The following is a 15,541-nucleotide window of genomic DNA, read 5'->3' as shown; positions in this document are numbered from 1 at the left end:
CCTGCTCCTGAGCCCTTTCCACCCTCCCTGTGCTGCTCCAGAGGCTCAGTGCCCCCAGCTCTGATTCCCTGCTGGAATCCCTCTGACCTCCTGGAGCCTGCCCAGGACTGGAGTCAATTAATGGGATTCTTGCAGAGGTGAAATGGGTTGGAGCTCATTAAGTCAAAGGCACACCCCAAAGGGTTAATGGGGCCTTTATACCCAGAGCCTGGCTCTGGCACAGTTGGGCATCAAATTCACAAGAATTGGGCATTTCACATTTTCCCCCAAATAAATCTTCATGAAACCCAAATGCAACGTCAGTGATTTTTGAATCCTTCAGCAACTGGGAAGAACGAGTTCTGATTTTCAGATCACCTCCTTGGAATCTCTTTTAAAGCCATTTGTTAACACAGTGAAGGTCTGGGTTGTTGTTAAAACCTCCTGTCACAGACAACCCTGATAGAAAATGGGAATGAAGAATTTCAGATAAGCCAAACAAACGGGGTGCAACACCACCCTGTGACAACAGAAGTCACAAAGTGCACTGGCTGTGAAACCAAATACAGCATTTCCCATGATTATTTAAATATCTCAGTCAGGTTTAGGAGCAAAACCTGCACTTTGGCTTCACTCATTTCATCAGTATCCCCAGTTGAACTGGGTTTTCAATTGATCTTCCCAATTTAAGTGCAAAATCAGGGCCCAGCATTTTGTAAAAATGGGCATTAATGACTCTTGGTTGTCTCAAACTGCATTTGCCAACCTGGCAGAGCCTTTCAGGAATGGGTTTTTTTCACATGCAAACTACTTAAAATAGAAATGATTAACTCCGTGAAGTTCTTCCCCAACCAATATGACTTCATAAATGACACCCTATAAATTATGAATACATATTTAGATTTCCTTAAGCACTGGGGCACTAAAGAATGCCAATGTTTAGCCTCTCTATAGGGTTTACCCATTTTTGATACTCTGTATTAACAAGGAACATTCAGTCCATAGATATTATTGAATATATAGACATTACTGAATTGAAGGATTTCAAAACACGACCATTTTATGCAGGTTATTCATATAATTATAATTTATCTTCACAGTAACAAAAACAGATAGAAAGATGGTATAACCTACCATTAAAGAATTTGCATAAAAATGTATTTTAGATCATAATTCCACTATGGATGTAACATTCTTCATATAAAATCATACATTAATGTTTAAACACATTGGAAGGTATTGATCAGAGACATTTTTATGAATAATTCCCTATGAGCATAGAATGCTAATCACAGCAACCACTGTAAAACTCTAATTTACTGGAAACAATTCCAAGAGATGGATGAAAGAGCCAAGGAATAAAACCTAAAGTCATAGCAGGGCTTAAAAAAATCTGGGTCACATGGGCAGTACTAAGGACTGGAGGAGCAGCAGGGAAAGGAGCATCGAGAAATCAACAGCAAGGCAACATAAGAATTCATTTAAATGAATAATCTGATTTTTAATTGATCCAAATTAAAAAGCAACAATAAATTCATGATCAAATTATCTGTACTGAGCGTATGGAAATGGACCCACACACACAGACTACAGAATTTGGTTTTTTTTTGATTCCATGCACATCCTTAACAATTAACTTCCCAAAAAAGTTGCAGGAATCTAGTGGTGACTTTATTTCTGAGGGAGATACATCTGTTTTTTCAGAGCCTTTTGCTGTCTCCTTCCTTTGTGAGCTTCCTATTTACATAACAAATCTGTGCTAACAGATTAAAAAAATCCCGTCCCCATTTAATCTCTCCAGATACAAACAATATTCTTACAACTACAGTATTTGGAGGATCTAAAATTAAGATACTTTTTATGAGCAAACATGAAAAATGCCAAAAACTGTTATTCCTGTAAGAGCAACAAACTGAACTTTTTAATTGTGTGCTGTCACAAATGAGTAAAAAAGAGGGTGGCAGTCAGCCAGTTTTCTTTTTACTTTAGCTGGATTTTAAATGCATTTCTTCTAAATCAAACAACTTGATTATTGGCTGTTTCTCAGATTATTTTTCTTATTTACTCTGTGGCATAACTGAAAACCTCTCCTCCAAACCAGTTAATTCCAAATTAGAGCCATGAGCTCCATGCTGGAAAATAACAGCAGCAGCTTTTGTTTGGGAGCATCCAGTTCTGTCTGATTTTCTTTACAGTATTTGTTATTTTGTTAAGGGAAAAAGTCACAGAAAATTATATTTATTAATTGCATTGTCTTTGATTTCACAGAAATCAGAGAATCCCAGACTAGTTTGGGTGGGAAGGTGTGGGAATCAGAAAAACAGAAACTTCCACAGACACTGAAGAGTTTGATCTACAACCTTAGAAGAAGCTTAGATTGATGTAAAATACAATACAAAGATATTAAGCAGAAAAATCATAAATTTACATTTCTATAGTTGTAATAAAAAATATACCTTAATTAAGTGAGTAACTATTGATAAGATGGTGAAGGGTTTATAATGTAGGGGTGTGGTTGTATGGACAATTACAGTAATTGTAATTACAATTAAGTAAGCTAAGAGTTTAGAAGTTATAATTGAAGTATATGTAGACAAAAGCAACAAAAACCCACCCATTGAATAAAAATATCCACAATGCAGCGAAAACAAGTACAAGTTAAAAACCCAAATACACCTTGTAACAACTCTTCATTAAAGTAGATAGTTATAAATTACTTTGTAACAAAAAACCCCTTATCACTACTTTAAACTATAACCAATTAATTCTCTAAAATCTCACAACTTCCAAGACTGCAAGTATAGGAAGGGACCTTAAATCCCATCCATCCCCCCTTGTCATGGGGACAGTCCCCTCTATCCCAGGCTGCTCCAAGCACTGTCCAACCCAGCCCGGGACATTACAAAATTTTAAAAAATTCCATTGATTAAAAATACCCACAATACAGTAAAAATAAGTAATAGCAATAAGTTAAAAATAAGTACAAGTAATAAGTTAAAAAACCAAAATACAACTCTTCATTAACTAGTTATATATTACTTTGTAACAAAAAACTTACAACTACTTTAGACTAGAAAGTTTTATGTTACCCTTTAACAAAAAAACTTACAACTACTTTAACCAATTAATTCTCTAAAATCCCACAACCTCCAAGACTACAAGAATAGGAAGGGACCTTAAATCCCATCCATCCCCTCCCACTGTCCCAGGCTGCTCCCAGCCCTGTCCAGCCCAGCCTGGGACATTCCAGGGAATGGGAACCCTCAGCTTCCCTGGGCTGTCAGAAAAAGAGGCAAAAAGTGAATTCACCAACCTGAAATCAGGAAGACTGCTGGGTGTAATCCTTTAGGATTTGGTGCTTCTGGGAGCTTTTTGGGGAAAATTAGAGAAGTGCTGTTTCTTCAAGTCTTTGTGGTTTTTTTGCCCGTTTTGTTGCGATAAAGCCTCTTCTTCCTGCAATAAAAGGCATGTTGTACTAAAGGGAGATTTGCAGAAGGGGAAATTATTCCTAAATTCCCTCTGGAAGGATCTCTGACTTCACTGCCCATGCACACAGGACCAGGAGAGTTCCCCACAGTCCAGGTCTGGCCATATCCTCCCCTGCTTGACACTTGTAGAGAATTTAGGGCTGTAAAAACAGAGCCCACACAGCTGGAGAATGGAGAAAAGGACTTCAAAATTATATTTTGAGAGGATCCACCATAAAATTTCAGAGAACTAAAATAGCAAAAAGACGCCCAGTTTTGTTTATTTATATACACATCTCTTTTTATATACACTCACACACATGGACATTTCTAAAAATTAATATAAAAACCCCCAAAGTAGTTTAGAACCCTTGAAAGTAGGTTATAGACGTGTAGACTTTTTTTTTTTTTTCCCAAATGCTTTGTAGATTTTCCTCCTGAACCGAGCAGAATTCTGTGACTTGAACAAGTGATGGCAAATCATGACCTTGGTCTTAGCACGGCATTGTATTTAATTTTATTTCTATAAGCAGCATAAAAAGTGGGTGAAAATACACATTATTTGTCCATGATTATGCTTGCAGTAACCACAGGGCTCGCAGGATTTTCAAGTTTCACTAATTCAGACAGAAGCCAGGTCTGGCCTAAATCAGGGCTCTGCTGTCTGCTTAGCAGAAAACCTGAAAACTTTGATTTTTTTCCTTACTCTTCCATTTTCCTGGAGTTGCAGGGAATTCCTGAGGAAGGAATTCCTGAGGTGTAGTCCCTCACTCTGTCAGAGGGTACAACTCATCCCTCTGCTCCCTCCTGGATCAGGCCAGGATTTGGGGATTTCTGCTGGATTAGTTTTAACCCAGATCCTTCCCTAATCCCCGTGGCTGCAGGAATGCTTGGGCTGGAGCAGCGAGGGGTGGCACACGGACAGCAGTGAGAAACTCCAAGTGGAAAGAGCAGCAGGAGGCACTTGGAGAAATCCAGGATCTCTGCTCTTTTTATTTTTGAGGCCTGCAGAGCTGAAGATCTCCTCTGTGTTCATGGGAACATCTCTGTGTATTTGTGGTTTAAATAAAAATAATGTTTATTTATTTACAGCTTCCTAATTCTAAATTTTGACTGTTGCAACGTCAAAGAGCAAGGGAAATGTCTAAAAAAAAAATTCTGAATACCTGACTATTGTTGGCAACAATAATCTTGCTTCCATACTGATGACAATTCCCATCTATTATCTGAATATTTGCTTGACACGGTATGTGGAGAAAATGAAGTTAAAGCAGAACAGATGGCAGAAGGAAAAGAAGAAGCAGCAATTCCACCTTCCAAGGATACCTTTGCAGGAACATATGGCCTTTTCCTGGGCTTGTGTATGACAACAAGTTGGCCAGATGAACAGAACTTCAAAAATGAACTGTGACTGCCTAACAACACCACAGACCACGTGAAAAACAGGAAAACTCAAAGAAATACCAAAAACAGGCAGGTCTTCCTGAGAGGGAATTCAGAAATCAGCTGGAAGGCCAACAAACTATCACATTTCTTTAAATTACGCGATCATGGTTATGAATATAACACACTGCTATATTTCCTTTAGGTATGTGATATATATATAAGGCTAACGTACTGACATGTTTACTTTCTAAATGTGATATATAGATATAAGTAACATTTTTCAAAGGTTTGGCAACGCTGTCCTTTGAGTGGATGTTGCTTTGAGCACACAAGATGTAAGAAGGGATATTATCTATTTTTTTGTGTCTCCAGTTACGGGAAAAATAAAAAAAGGAGTTTTAATTTGCAAGAGGAAAAAAATCAGACATCAGTTTAGTCAATATTTCAGTCCTATAAATCCTGAGTAGCTGATATCTCTCCCTGCAGTCTGGACATTCTCCACATCTTGATGAAGTTCATATTCAAGATTTAGACCCATAAAGGCTGGAGAATAAAGGTCTCTCCAACAATCACACATCCCAATTTATTTTGGTTTTCTCAAAACATCTCATAATTAAGTTTGATGAATAATTTACAAATTATTTTCATTCATCTGTAACACAACACTTTGAAAACTTGATTTGTTTCCCTCAGCCCCTTTGCATACCTGGTGTTACAAGCATTGCTGTTTACTGGCTCACAATGGAAATGTAATCAACTTTTCTCCTTCACTGATCTTTAATTTAATATAGAGATAACTGAGAAACTGATGAGAGCTGAGAAGATAAACAAAGAATTTGAGGTCTGTATAATGACAATTTGTCTGTTCTCCTATTTCTCCTATGTTGCTAAAAGTACAAATGAATGAGTTAGTAAAAAATTCAGTTGTTATTACTCCATACTTACAAACAACTGATTTTTTGAATCTCAGAACCTCAGAAAGTTTGGGTTGGAAGGGACCTGAAATCCCATCCAGTCCCATCCCCTTCCATGGCCAGGGCCACCTGCAATGGGCCAGGATGCTCAGGTTCTCTCTTTTGGTGTCTCTACCTCAGCCTTATCACACAAAATACAAATATCCCCCAAAAAGTGAAAACATTTGATAAAACAACCCAAACAGGAGAGAGAAACAATTGTCACATTTGTCTCCCACTCCAGGGTCCACTTCTTCCTCCTGCCCCTCCAGCTGCTCCTGTGCTTCCACACTGCTGGTGAGGCCTTGAGAAGCTGCCCTGGAGAAGAGGCTGGAGAGAGTCACAGAATAAAGCAGGGATTTATTAAAGGATTTATTAAATTTATCTCCTCCATGGATCCACCTTGGGCAGCACCAGAGCCCACCCAGGGCTGCACCCAAATGACCCAAAATGGTCCCAAAAAATGGATGATTGGTCACAAAATGATCAGTTCTGCTCCATTGGCACCTTGCAGTTCATTGTCCCATTCCAGCTTTAGCCCAGGCAGTCCCACCCTGCTTGTTTTTCTCTCTCCAGCCCACGGTGTTTGTGCTCCTGGGCTGAGATTTGGATCATTTGGGTGCCCAGCTGGAGCAGGAATTGTTTTGTCTCCCTGCTCACCAACACTGAATGTGAAGCTCAGAGCTGCATACTAAAGCAGCACGGAGCCTGAAAAATACCAAAGCTAAACCTGAGGCATCACTGGAACACTTCCTCCATAAGAAAAGTTAACTCAACCCACCAGAATATCTTCATTTCTACCTCCTAACTCAGATTATTTCATACAAATATATTTGTGTTGACCCCACGATCAGAACTTCTTTGTTACAGGTACAAACTCCACAATACCTGGATAAACACACCCACAGCATGAGGAGAAGAAAGGATACCTGGACTTCCAGAAGAATCTCTTCTCCCAAAGCCCCAAACTCATTAGGAGAGAAGAAATTTCATGCAAAAAGCACACCAACAGTTTATATTTTTGCCTCATGACACTTTATCATCACATAATAAAGTGTCTTCTTTTAGACACGACATGATGCCATTGTTTAAAATTAAATCCTCCCCAAAGAAAATAACATAAACTTCTCTAAACTGTGTTACTTTTTACTTAAAAATTCTTGGCACTAATCTCCATAACTGGCAAATCTTGATTATTTTAAACTCTTGCAGGGCAGATGCCGCCACAGGAGCAGAGAGGAGACTTTGCTCTGGATTCAGAGAAATTTCTGGAACATTTCAGATTTCTGGGAATTATCCTGAAACTGCAAAGGCTGAGAAAATTCAAAATGAATTTCCACAGAGAAGGAATTCCATCCCAGTTCCATCCCTGCCTGCTCTGTTATTGTCACCCCACTTCCTCCAGGTAGCTCTTCCAAAGTGCTGCTGCTAATTAATTAGCACAACTAATTGTCCAATGCATTGATAAAAGTATCAGGAAGGTATTTGAAGAATCCCCAGGCACAGGGCTCCTAAAGCAGAATTCAGTCTCTGGAATTCTGATTCTATTCTTGCTCAGGTTAATGGATGGTTCCCCAGTGAGTTCAGTAAAATTCACATTGGATCACTCCTGAGTCTATAGTTATAGAAAAATGCTCTCCTATTTCAAAATTACCCAGCTTATTTATTCAGAAATAGAGCTGAAAATTCTAGAAAAGTTTGGCCCAGAGTGGAATGAGTTATCAGAAGGCTTTGAGAGATTTTATGAAGTCTGGTTTTAAGGTATGTAACTAAATAATAAAATATTTCTCTGATTTGTAGAAATAAGTATCACAACAGCACTAAGGCCAAAAATAAATATTAAATATTATTAATGACAAATGTACCAAATGTCACTGGGGAAAAGCACAGTAAAAACAAGGATTTAAAGTGTCAAGGTGTTTGACAGCAAAGCAACAACAGGAGTAACTAAATTCCAGAGTTTTAAAGTTAAATTGAAGGATTTTCATATCAGCAGAGCACACAGAGGTAAAGGATCTGAGAACAAGACTTTCAGTAGCAGTCAACAGACAACTTAATTAAACCAAAATTTGCTTTTTTTATTTCATGATTTCATATGAAAATTTAATTTTCATTAATGATTTCTCTATGACCAAAATAAACCCTTTAAGCTAAAGGAACTCCTAATATACAAGAAGTTGAACAATTTTAATTGCTTTTCTTAGGTTAGCTTAAGAATTAAATAAAATTAATTTAATAATTAAAATAATTAAAGTAATATTAATTTAATCATTAAATATAAGTCTAATAGCATTACAGCCTTGCAATTTTTATATGGCTCTAAGAACAGCAAACTGCAAAATGTCAATTTAATGACTGAATTTTTCCTCCTTCACAGAAACCACAATTAAAGTGTCCCAGTTCCTTCATTCTCAGCCTGTTTTTTTACACTTTCTGGCTTCAGGTGTAACAAAAAAAATGAAGTTTTTGACCCCTGAAGCTTTTGTTTCCTCTCCTGTACCTGCAAACTTCCCTAATTCAAAGGTCTGGCAGGAAGGAGTTAAGGGCAGCTTCCAGATGAGAGACTCCATCTCCCAAGGAGAGTCTGAGACAGGGAGAAAAACCTGAAATTCCTCCAGAATTGATGGTTAGGGGTGTTTTGGGGGTTTTTTTTGTTGGTTTTTTTTTGGGTTTTTTTTTTGTGGACTTTTTTATATGTATGAGATGAAATGTTTTTGTTAGGATTTAGATGTTTATTAGTTTTTATTTACATTATAGTTGAATAAACTGTGAGTTTTACAGAATTTTATGTTAACAAACTAAAAAATAGAGTTGTATTTTTTATAAGGCTTTTAAAGTATCTATTGTTTAATTAATAAATGATACTTCAATTATTTTTATTTTTAACTTAATAATTAATTATTTGTGGTTTGTAATGTGGACTTTATTATTTAATTATATAATACGACAAACTTATGAAGAAGAAGGATTAGCTTTTGTTTAAAACTTTTATTTTGTTTTATATATATAACTATATTTTGAAACTTTAAATTTTAATTTTTCTACTGTGTGATAGCACATATTTCTATTTAAATGACATCCTTATAATTTTAGTTTTACTACTTAATTTTGGAAGGTTTTTCAACGCCTTTAGGTTAAATGCAATTTTTTCTTGGGGTTGGTGGCTCTTAACAGAGAAAGTCTGAAATTCTCAGCGACCAGGGTTCCAAGTGAGTTACATCAGACTGGAGGTGATGGACACTCAGATCCTGTGGCGACACCGATGTGGGAGATGAGAAAATTCCTCCTCCATCCCAGAGCTCCTGCAGCAACCAAACAGGACCTTCATCTGAGCAACCAAAGTCTTAGAGAATGCCACAAAACATGGTTTTGAGCATAGAGACATAATGAAGCCATTCTGTAAATGGCACCAGAGCACAGAAAATGCCTATTTTAGCTCCGAGTGAGGATCCTTCAGCTTCCTGCTGATGCCTCTGCCCTAGAACAAGGCTGGACAGAGTCACAGAATAAAGCAGGGATTTATTCAAAGGATTTATTAAATTTATCTCCTCCATGGATCCACCTTGGGCAGCACCAGAGCCCAGCCAGGGCTGCACCCAAATGACCAAAATGGTCCCAAAAAATGGAAGATTGGTCACAAAATGATCAGTTCTGCTCCATTGGCACCTTGGAGTTCATTGTCCCATTCCAGCTTTAGCCCAGGCAGTCCCACCCTGCTTGTTTTTCTCTCTCCAGCCCACGGTGTTTGTGCTCTTGGGGCTGAGATTTGGATCATTTGGGTGCCCAGCTGGAGCAGGAATTGTTTTGTCTCCCTGCTCACCAACACTGAATGTGAAGCTCAGAGCTGCACACTAAAGCAGCACAGAGCATGAAAAATATCAAAGCTAAAACTGAGGCATCACTGCAAAGCTGAGTTCAGCCTGGCAGCTCTGAGAGAACTCTTCCCAAATTCTGGGCAGCAGCCTCGGTGTGATGTGGACATGCCAGGTCCAGGTAGCTGGATGTGATCTGCCAGGACCTTGAGGGGCAGGAACACTGGGAATGTCACCCAAGTACTGGGATCTGTACTGGGATCTGTATTGGGATCTGTCTTCCACACCAGAAAACAGAAATACAATGTCTGGACATGGCTTCACCCAGAAACTTCTTCCTTACCTTATAAGTCCTGTGAGCTGCTGCTCCTCCAATCAGCCTCTCCTGTATTTCAGTATTTTTGGGTTCTATTTTTTGAGCAGATCCAAATCAAGCCCAATTTAAAGGATCTGAATGGTCCCATCACTTTCAAAAAGTTCAAGGCTGAAAGTAATTCCATAGACAAAGAACTTTGGATTTTAAAAGCACCTTTCAAGGGATGGCAGCGCTGTGCCAGGGGAGAAAACTTCAATCTGATTTTTTGGAATGTGTGAATGCTCAAAAGTGGCAACCAAACCTAAACAAAACTGGGACCTAAAATAACCTCAAACTGGAATTCTGCTTTTGCCCTCTCTTTGGATGAATGTGATCAGCAAGTGTGAGGAACGGGACTTTAATTTGAGCAACCAAAGTCTTAGAGAATGCCACAAAACATGGTTTTGAGCATAAAGACAAAATGAAGCCATTCTGTAAATGGCACCAGAGCACAGAAAATGCCTATTTTAGCTCCTGCTCAGTTGCAGAGAACAGATGGAAACATTTTGTTTGGACAACAAGAATTATTGCTTGATAACTCAGTACTTCTCCCTAATACCAAGATAGCCTGAAAACCAGTAAAAGCATCTTTAATTTTCCATGAAGTGAGACCTGTGCACCTGTTGGGACTCTTTTAACATCATTAGTGATCAGATTTTACATCAGTTCAGTTTCCTGCTCCGTGGCATCACCCAAAGCTTTTAGCAGCCTCATAATATATATGTTATATAATATATAATGTAGTATATGGTATATAAAATATATTATTATTGTTGCTGTTGTTTTTGTTATATTATTAATATTATTATTGATATTTTCCATTAGCAGCTTCAAATAACAGTGCCCAGGTCTTTCCTCAACTCTGGGCCTTGCAGGTAACAGTTAACTGGTACTAAGTAGAAGGAGTGAATTAGTAAATCTCAAGTAAGGTTACACAGAGTCAACCCAAAGCAGAAACAGGCTCCTGAATTATTTATTTTCTGAACTATAAACATGTCCTCTGCTAAACCACCAGAATTAAGAATCTACTCATGCAGGCAGATGCTCATTTTGCATACTATGGCTTCACTACAAAGTGGTGTAAACTTACTCAAGATAAAGAGTTTATCCTAAAACACACATGAGAATGTCTTAGATGGACACAGCAAATAATTTGCCTTTTAGTGCTGCAGGTCAGCCCAAGTGAGAACATGATGGTGAACACAGGAGGGTAAAAAAATTTGCTCCTCAGCACCTTCAAGTATTTTAGGCAGCAGATAAAAACGATATAAAAGCTTAACCAAGGTTTTTCCCTAACAGACTTTTGGTTTATTTGTCCAAAGAAACATAAAATACAGAAAATATTAATTTACCTGCAGTAACACTGTACTCTCACATTCTCCAAATTATCATCAAGTGCTATCATTGTACCTATTTACCAAAATATTTTACAGAAGTCCTTCTCCCCACTCAATGTAACCAGGCCATTTTGTGGCACAATTAATGTGACAGCACAAACATCCCTTCTGCTTTATTAATTGAATTAATTGTCTTGGTCCAAACCCCAAACCCACAGCAAACTCTGAATTTGTTGCAACCACACCATGAATGGCAGTCTGGGCTTTGCACAAAAAGTCTCAAAGGTTGGCACAGGGGGGCAGAGGAGCTGAGGCTGCCCCTCTGTTGGGACCCTGAGAATTTCAGATTTCTGTGCTGCCAGGAGAACTCTGCACTGACCTGAGGCCGTGGAGAAGCTTCTGGAATGGCAGAACTGGGATTGTGGGTGTGGAGTTTGAATAGTAATGTGTAACATGGTGGAAAACTTAATGTTTTAAAATATACTAATACATATAAAGCAAGATGGAGGTTTTAGAACAGAAGCTAGCCCTTCTTTTTTACCTTCTTCTTTCTAGATTTAGGTAGTATTGTGTAATTAGATAAAAAAAGTCCACATTACAAGACACGAGTAGTTAGTTATTGAGTTAAAAGTAAAAATAATTTAGGTGTCATTTCTTAATTAAACAGTTTATCCTTAAAAGACCTTGTAGAGAGAGAGACAGATCCATTTTTAGTTTGTTAGAGTGAAGTGCTGTCGAAATCACACTCTGTGAGACTATAATATAAATAAAAACTAATAAACATCTGAGTCCAAACAAAAAAAATTGTCTCACCATTTAATCCCAACCTTAACAAAAAAGAAACAAAAGAATCAACATTAGTGGTGGCTTGTGTGAGGGTTCCCTGGATCCCTGGAAGGGGCTTGGAGCAGCCTGGGGTAGTGGGAGGTGTTCCTGCCCATGGCATGAGCTTTAAGGTCCTCCCAACCCAAACCATCCTGTGATTCCTTGAATTTCTCTACAATTCTGCACAATTTCTGCACCTCTGGATAAATTCTATCAGTAAATTTGATAAAAATCCATTTTTGTAGCTCATTTTCCAGCTGCTCTCTCTGAATACAGAAGACATAAAACCAATAAAGAGGAACAGAATCTTGTTTTAACATTTACTTTCCAATTTTTGTGAGATCAGCAGCAGGAGATGATTTGGGAAGGGCCATGGATGTAACCAGGGGTGTGGAGTCATCCTGAGGAACAGATCCAACACACCTGCAGAGTAATGGTTTTCTCTGCCCAAAATGATTGCAGACACAGGCAGAGGCTTGGGAGATGATTTTGGAGAAGCTGAGCCAAACTTCAAAGTCTCTTCACACGGAATTGAAAATTGTTTTGAAAATTTCCCACTCTTCAAGAGTAACACACTAAAAAACTTAATCCATGAAGCTTTTTGGAACTACAGCAAGATAATTTAACACGTTGTGCTGCTCTGAAGTTAAGGTCACACATTCTGCCATCACGTTGTGCATGAATTTTGATTTCCCTCAGCATTATGGTATTTGTCATTCATGGAATCATCTCAGGTTAAGGCAAATGGTGAAATGTTGCATCAGGTTGTATTTTAATAACTGGAATCGAGGATTTCAGGTATTTTGTACTACTGCAAAGCAACATGTGAACATTTACATGCACTGCTTGTTGTATCCAAGGAAAAGCCACTCAGTGATTTACAGCCACAGCACTCAAGCACAATTATCAGCTTTGAAACCCATCAATTTGATTTTTTTTCCCTTTTCTTTCTTGCTTTTAGCTGGCACTAGCACAAGGAGTTCTGGCATAGACTGTTTTCAGTTTGTACACATTTCAAACCAGTGCTGATTTCCTGGGACAGATGATTTGGAATTGCCACCTTCCCTTTAACTGTGCAGGATTTGCAATAGTAAAAGATTTCTTGTGTTTTTAACTGTTGGGCTTCCAGCACTCAAAGCGAGGCTCATTTTCTCTTTCCATTAAAAAGTGACATTTTCTTTCTCAAACCACTGGAAAGTCTAACAGGGCCAACATGTCTTCTTTCCTCTTTTTAAATTTAATAAAGTGCCAGGGACAGAACTTAACTCTGGGCTCAGCTTTTGTTCTTTGGAAGGGACAAAAAGGAACAAGCATCCCATTTATTTTTGGTAGCTTTTGGTTTAACATCAATACAATTTAACATATTCTTTATTTTTTCTAGGTAAAAAGTAGTATTTCTGCTCAGGTGCATTCCCAGAGATGCCAGAGAGCTTTTCTGGAATGTTAATTGGGAAGTTATCAGCTCCTAAACTTCCTTCTGGAAGTGTTCTCTGGAACACAGCAAATCCTAGTGCTTTTAACCACCTAATGAGTTTTCCCAGACTGATTCCCTCAGGGGTGACTCCTCCTGGAAAATCACCTTGGCATCTTCCCTGGCAGGGTGGGGAGGTGTGGCAAGCACATTTCTCTCCCTCTCAGGATTTTTCATGGAGGTGCACAGAGAGAAATGGAAGAGAAAACAATTTCTATTTCTGCTCCTTGTTTTTCCCATGTGGAATGTGTTTGGAGAATTGTTTCCCTGGGGTGATGCTTGGCTGGATTCTGTGAGGATTGTTTGAGCTGATGGCCAATCCAACCCACCTGGGGCTGGACAGAGAGAGGGGCACGAGTTGGGTTAGAGATAGAGTCAGAGAAAGTAGTATGTAGTTTTAGTATCCTCCTTTTATATAGTTTATTAATGTATTTTAGCATAGTTATAATAAAGAAATAATTCAGCTTTCTGTATTGAGTCAGACATCAGCATTTCTTCCCATTGGGTTCTCCTGCATTTCCAATAGGGAGGGGCTGATGGAATTCCCAGAGAAGCTGTGGCTGTCCCTGGATCCCTGGAAATGTCCAAGCCTGGAAGGGTTTGGAGCACCCTGGGAGAGTGGGAGATGTCCCTGCCCCGTGGATTGGGATGATTTAATGTCCTTTCCAACCCAACCCATTCCATGACCCATGCCAAGCTGGGATGTGAAGCTCAGGGAATCACTACCCACATCCTGCCAGTGGCCATGCTGAAGGCACACGTTGGTGTCCTGCTCCCAAATATCCACACAGAACTTCCCACTGAAGGGAAACCTCCTGGGGAGCCACCAGGCAGCAGCACAGCTCAGGGTGACCCCAAGGGAGTTAAGGGACATGAGGAAAGCTCTGCTCCCACCCCTCAAATCCCTGGAGCTGAACCCCTGAAACAACAGCAGCTGAAGAGACAGTTTGGTTCAATCTTACACTCCTGTCAGAATCCATCCAGAGGTACCATATGTGACACCTACTGAAAGCTGTTAAAAAATTAAATCACCCTAATGAGGCAGCCAGCAGGTCCTCCCTTTTTTTTAGCTGCTTAGGAAATGTCAAAAGGAAAAAGCATCCAGGCCCTGGAGATCACCAACCTCTGCATCTAAAACCACACCTTTGAGTGAAAAGGAGATAAAATACAAGTTTTCCAAATTTTCAAAGGGTGCCTTGAAGGTGTTGTAGGTTTTCAGCTATTTTAGTACATTTTCTTTAGAAGCACAGATGAGGTTTTTTATTTATTGTATTATTTACTTTCTAGTCTTGAAAGCATCAACTCAGCCTTCTGAGCTTTCAGAAATATTCTGGTTTCTTCTACTGCCAGGCCTTGAGCTGCTGTGGACAAGGACAAACTCCAGATTCATTTGGACAAATCCAGATGTGCCACAGGCTGTCCCACCACTTTTGTTGGCCAAACCCTGTATTTAGTAATTTATTAAACTTAAATCATCAAGGTGCAGATGTTATGGCAAGATCTATTGATAGAAGAATTCATGTTTATTTTCTCTAGACCTTCACAAGAAAACCTCATCAGAAACACCTTCAATACTTCTCCAAAATCTTTATTTTTTTATCTTTTATGGGAGCTACAGAATCATGGAAATGAACAACAGGGATGGCTTCAGCACTGACAGTGTTTCTAGATGAGTTCAAGGACAGGTAAGAAGAAATTTAACTGGTTTGGAATCTCTGTCCTAGAGCTCATCTTGCAAAACTTGATGCAGAGTTACCTAAATGTCTGCAAAGCAGAATGGTCAGGAATTGGAATGAGAGGCCCTTGCAGGAATGGAACAGTGAAATTCAGGAATAGAACACTGAAATTCAGGAATGGAGCACTGAAATTCAGGAATAGAACACTGAAATTCAGGAATGGAGCACTGAAATTTGGGAATGGAACAGTAAAGTTCAGTCATTACAGAGATGTGTCTGT

General features: G+C 38.9%; 1 protein-coding gene across 4 annotated transcripts in view; it reads right to left on the bottom strand.

The window, feature by feature from the left end:
* MBD5 (methyl-CpG binding domain protein 5) overlaps window positions 1-15,541 on the bottom strand; it is a 118,744-nt gene that overhangs the window by 49,817 nt on the left and 53,386 nt on the right. For all 4 annotated transcript variants that reach the window (XM_030278131.4, XM_072931749.1, XM_030278132.4 and 1 more), the window contains exon 3: window positions 3,293-3,432. The gene's annotated coding sequence lies outside the window, so the exon portion shown is untranslated. The remainder of the gene's footprint in view (window positions 1-3,292; window positions 3,433-15,541) is intronic.

This window comes from Taeniopygia guttata, chromosome 7, assembly GCF_048771995.1.
Source record: "Taeniopygia guttata chromosome 7, bTaeGut7.mat, whole genome shotgun sequence".
NCBI classification, from domain to species: Eukaryota; Metazoa; Chordata; class Aves; order Passeriformes; family Estrildidae; genus Taeniopygia; species Taeniopygia guttata.
The sequence above is the reverse complement of the archived record's forward strand: the minus strand, read 5'-3'. Positions and strand labels throughout refer to the sequence as shown.